We start from the raw sequence: 8,046 nt of genomic DNA, 5'->3' as shown, positions 1-8,046 counted from the left end.
CTGTCATTCTTTACATGCAAATGTCTGAAATATGCAACAAGTGTGGATAATATATGGTGTTCAGGCCCTCAATGGGAACAATTTAGTAGTGTTGAAAATCGTGTTAAGTGTGTTATTGTGGTGTTAAAAAACGTGCGGTAATACCGCTGCACTGCACAGGAGAGTTATGTCTGGTAGCAGAAGCACAAAGATGATGATTATACGGTGTCAGCTCGTCATCCCACATAATTCAATCAGCGCAGTGATATGGCCATTAGTATGGGTGCTAACACAATTAGAGACGTGTCTGTCGTGTTACCGCAGAGAGCCCGTCCTTCCTGGTTTAAGGCTTCAATGTGTGTATCTGGGTTGGGGTCTTATGTGAAAATGTGATGTATTTGCAGGAAGCTTGTCTGCTTGTTGAGTGAGTTTGCTTGGTGTCAACGAGCCACCAATGGGCCACCAGAGAAATCCCTCGCAGGACATTAGCACTTTATATGCAGACCTACTCACGGGGTGTGACCATGCGTCACACGTTTTCAGATCTCTTCACACGGTCACCCGCGAGGAGTCGAAATCACAGGGTGGCAGGACAGAGAAGCTGAAAATCACTGGAGGAGTGTGGGTTCCCAGCTCCTCTTTGGAGCCTGCAACAGCCGACGTCGATTAAGGGGTGTGAAACACCCCGGGACATCGGCTGCAGCCCCAGCAGCCTTTGTGTTTTTGTTTTTTCGGAGGAGGGAGGAGGTCAAAGGGGGCACGGCACGGGGGCAGACAGGCATCAAAGAGAGTTCAGCATAAAGCCTGGGGCACACCCCCTTATCACAATACGAATTTTCTTTTCACGTTGCTAGGTCTGTATATGTCACTGCCAAAAATGAACTAAAATGATAAAACTAAAAAAAGAATTACTAAAAGCCTGTGAATAAATAGTTGCTCGAAGTAAAAGTTTTGGAATTACAATTTTCTGTATTTATTGTACAGACTCGAAGGACATTGTGAGTTGTGACGTGAGAGTTATACGTTCCCGGCCATGCAAACCTCTGCAGATAATGCTTTATATGGTGCACTCGCTGGGGGAAGGGTTATTCCGCCTTCCAGTGAGTTGGGTCCCACAGCCTGTCAGCAGTAACTTGCCCTACACGAGATCTGCCTAATCAGGGCGCTGAGTTGCTCCGTGATCCGAGGGCTCAGATGTCAGAAAGCCGAGCCGACCGCGCACGTGTTACACGTCTAGCACCTCCGAGAAGCGCGGGGCTGCGCGCTGTAAAAAAAAACGTCCTCTCAGTACACACACCGCGATGTGCCCGAGGGGGCGGGCGGAGGGGACCTCGGTCCTCGAGCAGGCGCTGCAAAACACGAGAGGGGCTGGTGGAGGCGCGAGGAGTGAGGAGGAGGGTGGGAAGGAAGGCGGGGAGGGAAGAAGGAAGGCGCGAGGCTGGAATGGAAAGAAAAAAAACAAAGTAAAGGAGAAAAATGTGTGCAGATTGTTAGACAAAGTTGAAGGAGAGAAACAAAAGAGCAATTCTGAGGTCACTTATTTTCCGGTATTAAAAACGTATTGTTTTCTGGAACAGTTTGCCTCAAGTGATGAATGCATGCTTTTTGTCTGTGTCTCAGTCCTGACTGAAAACATTGCCTCGCGCAGGCCTGCAGGCCACCGCTGTTCGGGATTGTGTCTCATGGTTTGCGGCCAGGGGTGCTTGACGGCCGTGGCATGTGTTTTTAACAGAATCAGTTGTTCTTCGTCTGTGTTGTTGCTTCGAGATATATTGGTGGCTCAGGTGTCACCGTCCATCAGTTCTCTGAGACATGCACCTTTGTGTAAGGGTGGGAACTCTTTCAGTCGCCCGCCACCCACCTACCTGTGGCACGCCCCGGACTCTCTGCTATCCATTCACCAAAATACCAGAGCAACTGGAAGGGACTTCCATTCATGCACGGCTGCGCACCGGCAGTAATATCACTTGACATTTGACCCATGCTGACATTATAGGAAGTGACATCACACGACCTTTGACATCAATGACATCAGAGGACCTGTCACATAGTATGCGGTGTCATCACTCAATTAAAAGAAACAGCAACAAGTGCAAGATTAAAAAATGAAACAGTGCAGAAAATAAGAACTCATTGTAATTGCTACAGTTTTACAAACGAGGGCCCTGCCATGAAACGCGCGAGGTGCAGCCATTGCTGGCTAGGATGAACCTTTGGGATGAGCGTGGCGCAGCCATCACTTGCCCAGTACAACCACACTTGGCCACGTTTAGCAGCAATGTGTGCCACATGAACCAGACTGACATGCAGCAGCGCAGCCACTGCTGGCCTGAAGACGTTCAGGGCTGACCTCATTTGCAAGGACACAGCCACAAAGACAGAAACCCCATAAGTCCCATGCATAGCAGGCAAACGCCAGACTCAGTTTAAAATGCCTAGACATAGTCTTAAATGTCCAAACAGGACAAACCGGACCCCTGAATGCCAGGCACCCAATGAAGTGACCAGCAACACAATCAGTCGAGCATCAGCCCCAAGGCAGGTGTTCCATTGTATAGGCAGACAGAGACGGTACATAAATCATTACTGACAGCTGCATGAGGCCTGCCCTTCCAGTCCACCCATTCATCTGTCTGCTGCTCTGTAGTCATTTCCCATCTTTGCAGGTGCATTCCGATTACTTTACTGCCATATTTATGGAAGGCCTTTTGAATTCTGTTGTTTTTGTCTCATTCCTGGTCTTTATGATCACTGATGTGGTCTAGATGGCTTAGATGCAGCCGCCTCTCCTATGATTCTTACACAGTGATGTGACGTAGGCTTAAGTTTTGTTTCTGTTTAAAAGTTGACATCACATTTTTGCTGCAACTAAAGCTAATACGACCTCTTACTGCTATCCTATTTAATGGTGTTCAGTTTCCCAACGATGGAAGGGTGGAGGGATTCAGACTTGTGACTGCTGTCAGCGGTGAGTGATTACTTGGCTGGAGATATTTTACCATCACCTCTTAATGTAGCTAGAGATTGGACAGGTGTGCACGCCTTTACGCAGTCACTCTGCACTCTGTGCTGTAGACAGACTTGAGGAACTCATTATAATGACAAAAATCCACGTGACTTACTTATAAATCACAAACTGCAAACTGTACCATAACTTAAATAAGAGCTGCTGTTATGACCCAAGATAAAAGCATATCAGGGGCGGCTCTAGGTTCATGGTGGCCCTGGGCAGGGAGCATAGGTAGGGGGCCCCGTAAGAGGGGGTCCGGGCGGGGCAGAGCGCGGAGGCCAGTGAAGAGGGGGGGGGGGTTAGGGTGTTTGGAAGTGGAAGAGAGCCGGAGGCTGCCAAATCCCTGCCGGGGGCCCCACGCAAATATGTATCCATCCTCAGAGGATTATTATATTAAGGATATATATTGGCGTGGTGGCCCCTGGGGTTTGGTGGCCCTGTGCAGGTGCACAGCTTGAACATGCCTAAGGCCGCCCCTGAGCATATGGTTTATATTGCGCATAGCTACTAATTCAAAACACAATATATTTAAATAAATTTCATTCAGTTCTAAAACAGACACTTTGGGAACCTCTTTTAAAAGCAATTTTCCCTAAAATGGAAATATGTATTGCATGTTTAAAAATTACAAAAACAACAATTGATGGACAGAATGCAGAACAATGTCACCCCAGTAGAATTAAGTCTGATCTAATTTATGTTAGAGGATGTCGTATTGTATGTGCTTTGAATCTTAACACTGTATATTCTTTGTGTCTAGCCCTCGTTATCCAGTTTTGTATCTTTTTTGTGGTGTTATTACCAGCTGCTAATATTATCTAATCAAGCATACTTTAGTTTTCGACCTTAGCAGGATGAATGTCTCACTTTGCTGGAGGCGGTTTCAGGTAGTGCACATGCATGTGTAGTGTGGATATCATTCAGTGGTGCTCAGTGCCTTGTCAGAGAGAGGATACTGAAATCATGATATATAACATCAGTGCCAGGTTAGTAGTGTGTTGAGCTGGGACAGCTTTAGTGTAGCCAGAGACCTCATTATCAGGTCCTTTGTTATTAGGAAACTGGTGAACCTTAGAATATGAAGTCGCAGAAAGACTAAGGAGATGTCTGACAATCTATTCATGAAGTAAGCATGATTCTTAAAGGCCTATTTACTTTTCATTTCTGGTTCTGCCTTTGCACCCTCTTAGCCAGAGGTCCTTGCCAGAGAAAAAGAAAGTGCACACCAAGGTTAGAATAGAAACTGCTAAATCTGTTGAGCAAGGACTTTCTGTTATTCAATTTTCTCATGTAATTAACAAGATGGAGTCCTCTTTGACTTTTTCTCATCTTTCCACCTCCACATTTCAAACAGTTTCCAGATTATTGCTCCCCACTTCTAGTCTCTTGACTGATACGGTTCATGGCAGTAGTGGGATTTTTACCATACATTTTTAGGAGGCCAGTCCATTGTGCTGTACTTTTGTCTGCCCCAGTTTGAGCTTTACAACAGCAAAGACTCCACTTTATCCATGACGTAGAAAATCACGTGGACAGTGCCCGATCGGCCGTCCCACTCACACTGGCCAGTCCACCATCATTTTTTTAGCATCTACTCTCTGAAAGACCACCATAACGCATGATGGGGCTCCACAGAATCCCCACCAAGTGTCTGAGATTTGCATGAATAACTTTTCAGCTTCTCGCCATCACCTGCAATGGGTATTTACCATTATCCACAACTTTAATGGTAGACTTCTAAGGTCAGGCCTGGTGAGATTGCTGCCACAGAGTCTTTTTCCCTCACCATGCTCCATATGTTTTGAGTGAAGCAGCCTTTGCACAATAACACCCACCAGGGTGGCGGCCATATAGAAGAAAGACAGCCCCTTCTCAATTGTGTGGTGGTGGTGTAGTGAATGTATTGAATGTCCTGTTTACCCTCAGGGTGAGAGTTTGCATGTTAAATGTTTTAAAACATGACATACATACAATTATGCACCGGATGTCACATTTGAAAGACAGACTCAGACTTACCACAATCTTACAAATGCTTTCTTTTCTAAAAGAGGACTCTAATTCAACCATATTATAAAACTTCAAAGCTCTTAGGTAACAGTTGCTGTAATTGTACAATCAAACAGAACTCTCAGTTTGCAGACTTGCAGGACTGGCTCTTACACCGTGCGGTCTGTCAAGCCTTTCACCTTTATTTTTAGACTATCACAGTGAAGGTTCTCATTTTATGTTGATTGATTCATAGAAGGGTTGTTTTCCATTTTATCATTTTTGGATTTACATTGACAGGCATTGGGTAGACAGAGGGACAGGAAAGAACATTTATGATACTGACGTTTTCTCAACTTTATATAGTGAATAGTTCTGCAATTTTGCTGTTTCTAAGCAAGGTAAATGACTGGCATTACTTTTACCTAATTGATCATACCCAGAAGGATGAACATAGGTTCGATCTTGTGACCTGCAAGGTGATATAGATGTCAGTAGAGAGTGTCTAATGGTCTGATCCCCATTGCTGATTTAAAGAAGATTGTATTGCTATTAAGTCATAAAGGAGATGGAGCAGAGAAGAGAGGAGAGGTGAAGGGGATGGGGGGGGGGGGGGGGGGGAATCGGGGAGATCGAGAGAATGACAATGAACACCGGCTAATCGGAGGAACAAGAGAAGCTACAGCATGGATTCAGAACTGTAATAGACACCATTAGACGCAGTGAGAGACGGAGGGGTGGCTGGATGTGTGCAAGAACGCATGGAGACACACAGATGAGATGAAAAATATAATGCAGCGAGAGTTTGATGAATGTGAAGAGTAAGTGACATGCAGAGCCGACTTTGCTAAGATAGCGCTTAGGCTTGGGCGGAGAGAAATTTGGCACCATTGTTGATAATAGTGAATTAAATGGAGCAGAATGGGGTCCCTTTTGTGTTCATGGGTCAGTATCTGGATGAGCAGGGACTGGCCCCTCAACGCAAACATCCCCGGACCACTCCCAGCTCACCTAAATCACCGATGGCCTAGCTGCCCCACGATGATGATGGTTTTGTTGATGTGTGCCAGCAGGGGTCCGAGGGTGAAGGAAGGGCAAAAAATGGGGCTAAACGGGTGTTTAAAAGATTGCCTGCCTTATGATTATGAAGAACTAAAACCACTGCAAACTGGTAAATCAGACATAAATGAACAGGCAGGGACAAGGACAAGTCTAGAACTAGATGAGAAGGGCGATCCTGTTGGCATCACCTTAATGCACACAGGGGCAGATTATCAAGCCCGCAATAAAAGCATTAGCGACTTTTTAAAGTCACTAGCACATTTTTTATTATCACACTATTCTCAATACGTCTCTAACAGGAGTTAGAGACGTATTCTTGACTTCATCTATCGCCCTCGCGCTGGGGGCGATAGATAACGCTAATGGGATGCAGGGTGGGCGTTCCCACGTCCAACCACACGTAGAATGTGGTTGGAGGTGGTAACACCCTATTATCAAGGCATGCGTTGGGAGAAGGAGACCTGCGATAAACTCGTTTATCGCAGGTCTCCCAACGCCTGCTTTGATCAGGTGTTAGGCATTGTTAACATGGGGGTGTGGATCATAAAGCTGAATCCACCCCCCCATATTATCAAGGCACACATTAGCGCTTGACAACAGCACTTGTTTTCACACGCTAATGTTCCCTATTGTCGACTATCGCCGGATTTAATATTGCCTACGTGTTGCGCATTGATAATAATGCGCTATCACAGCGATAAAATCCGGCGATAGGGAAATGTGCGATGTGCTTTTTTTAACGCACTTCTCAATAATATGCCCCACAGTTCCATACGCCCTTAGAAAATTTGTGCTCTGGGCCCCGCTCCCCCATGCTAAAGGGTGTCCCTGGTGGTATGAAGACAATGAAATACAATGAAATACAAACCTGAGAAAACCAAAGAGAGCTACACGTTGGGCCCGATTTAGAGTTTGGCGGAGACTACTGTATTGCAATGTTGACGGAATACCTTCTTCCCAAACTGAAGGTCCGACCGCCTCATATAGAAGCAGGCAGATCTTCAGTATGTCGAGGATAGGGACTGCTCTGTCTCCCCCGCCAACACACACCTCCGATGGACCAACAGAGCAAGGGCCAGCGGATGTTTTGCCATTTATCCTCCAACCATATTTAGAATGGGAGAACAAATGGCAAGTTTTCAATTTTCGAAAACCTGGCAGTGGAAACTGCAAAATGAAATCCACACAATGGGAGGAAACTCCCATGGTGAGCGGGTCCTTGCTTTTTTAATAAAAAAAACAACCTGTTTTGGAAATTTGTTTCTGAAAATAAATAAAAAACATTAAAAGCTTGATTTACACCTCTGTTACACCTCTGTTCTGTCATTTAACTATAACGGTTGCAGAGATTAGAGGTGGGCGAGCCACTGAAAGCTCAAGCTCACTGAAAGCTCAAGCTCACTGAAAGCTCAAGCCAGGCTCAAATCTGAAGCCTGGCTCTAGCTCAGCTTGAGGTTGGAACCTTGAGCTCATAACGAACCGAGCTTTCATGTGGATTCTGCTTGCCTTCCTCTCTGTAGCCTGGATGTGGTGTTACTGCCAGAGCTGTTGATTTTGAACCTGGAGAGTCTGTTTAGGGTCTCAGCGTTGACTCAACACCCTGTGATTTTGGGCAACTCACTTAATCTCCCAGTCCCTACCAACAATGAATGTGTCCATGTGTAATGTAACTGGTGCTTGCGTAAAGCGATCCAATACCTTTGGGTTGAGGTTGCGCAAAATAAAAACAGCAGAAAAATGCACAAAAATTAAAAAATAAGGTCTTAACATAAGGAACGTCAAATAGATATTATAAACTGGCTGATTTGTACAAAGTGAAACCAGAAAACCGGGATGAATCACAGCTTCCCTGCTTAAATTGTGTGATCTTAGGCAAATATTTTACTTCACCCCAAAAACCTTTTTTTTCATTTTTGCATATGAAAACAGTATCAAATATGTCAGTTCAGGATACCAGTAGTACACAAACCTATTGTGTTTGATTTAATGGACTGTGATGTCTATAATAA

General features: G+C 45.3%; 1 protein-coding gene across 1 annotated transcript in view; it reads left to right on the top strand.

Moving 5' to 3' along the window:
- Positions 1-8,046, top strand: part of LOC147747152 (metalloprotease TIKI2-like) — a 580,526-nt gene that overhangs the window by 3,415 nt on the left and 569,065 nt on the right. The window lies entirely within an intron of this gene.

The sequence above is a fragment of the Lissotriton vulgaris genome, chromosome 1_1 (assembly GCF_964263255.1).
Source record: "Lissotriton vulgaris chromosome 1_1, aLisVul1.2, whole genome shotgun sequence".
NCBI lineage: Eukaryota > Metazoa > Chordata > Amphibia > Caudata > Salamandridae > Lissotriton > Lissotriton vulgaris.
The sequence above is the reverse complement of the archived record's forward strand: the minus strand, read 5'-3'. Positions and strand labels throughout refer to the sequence as shown.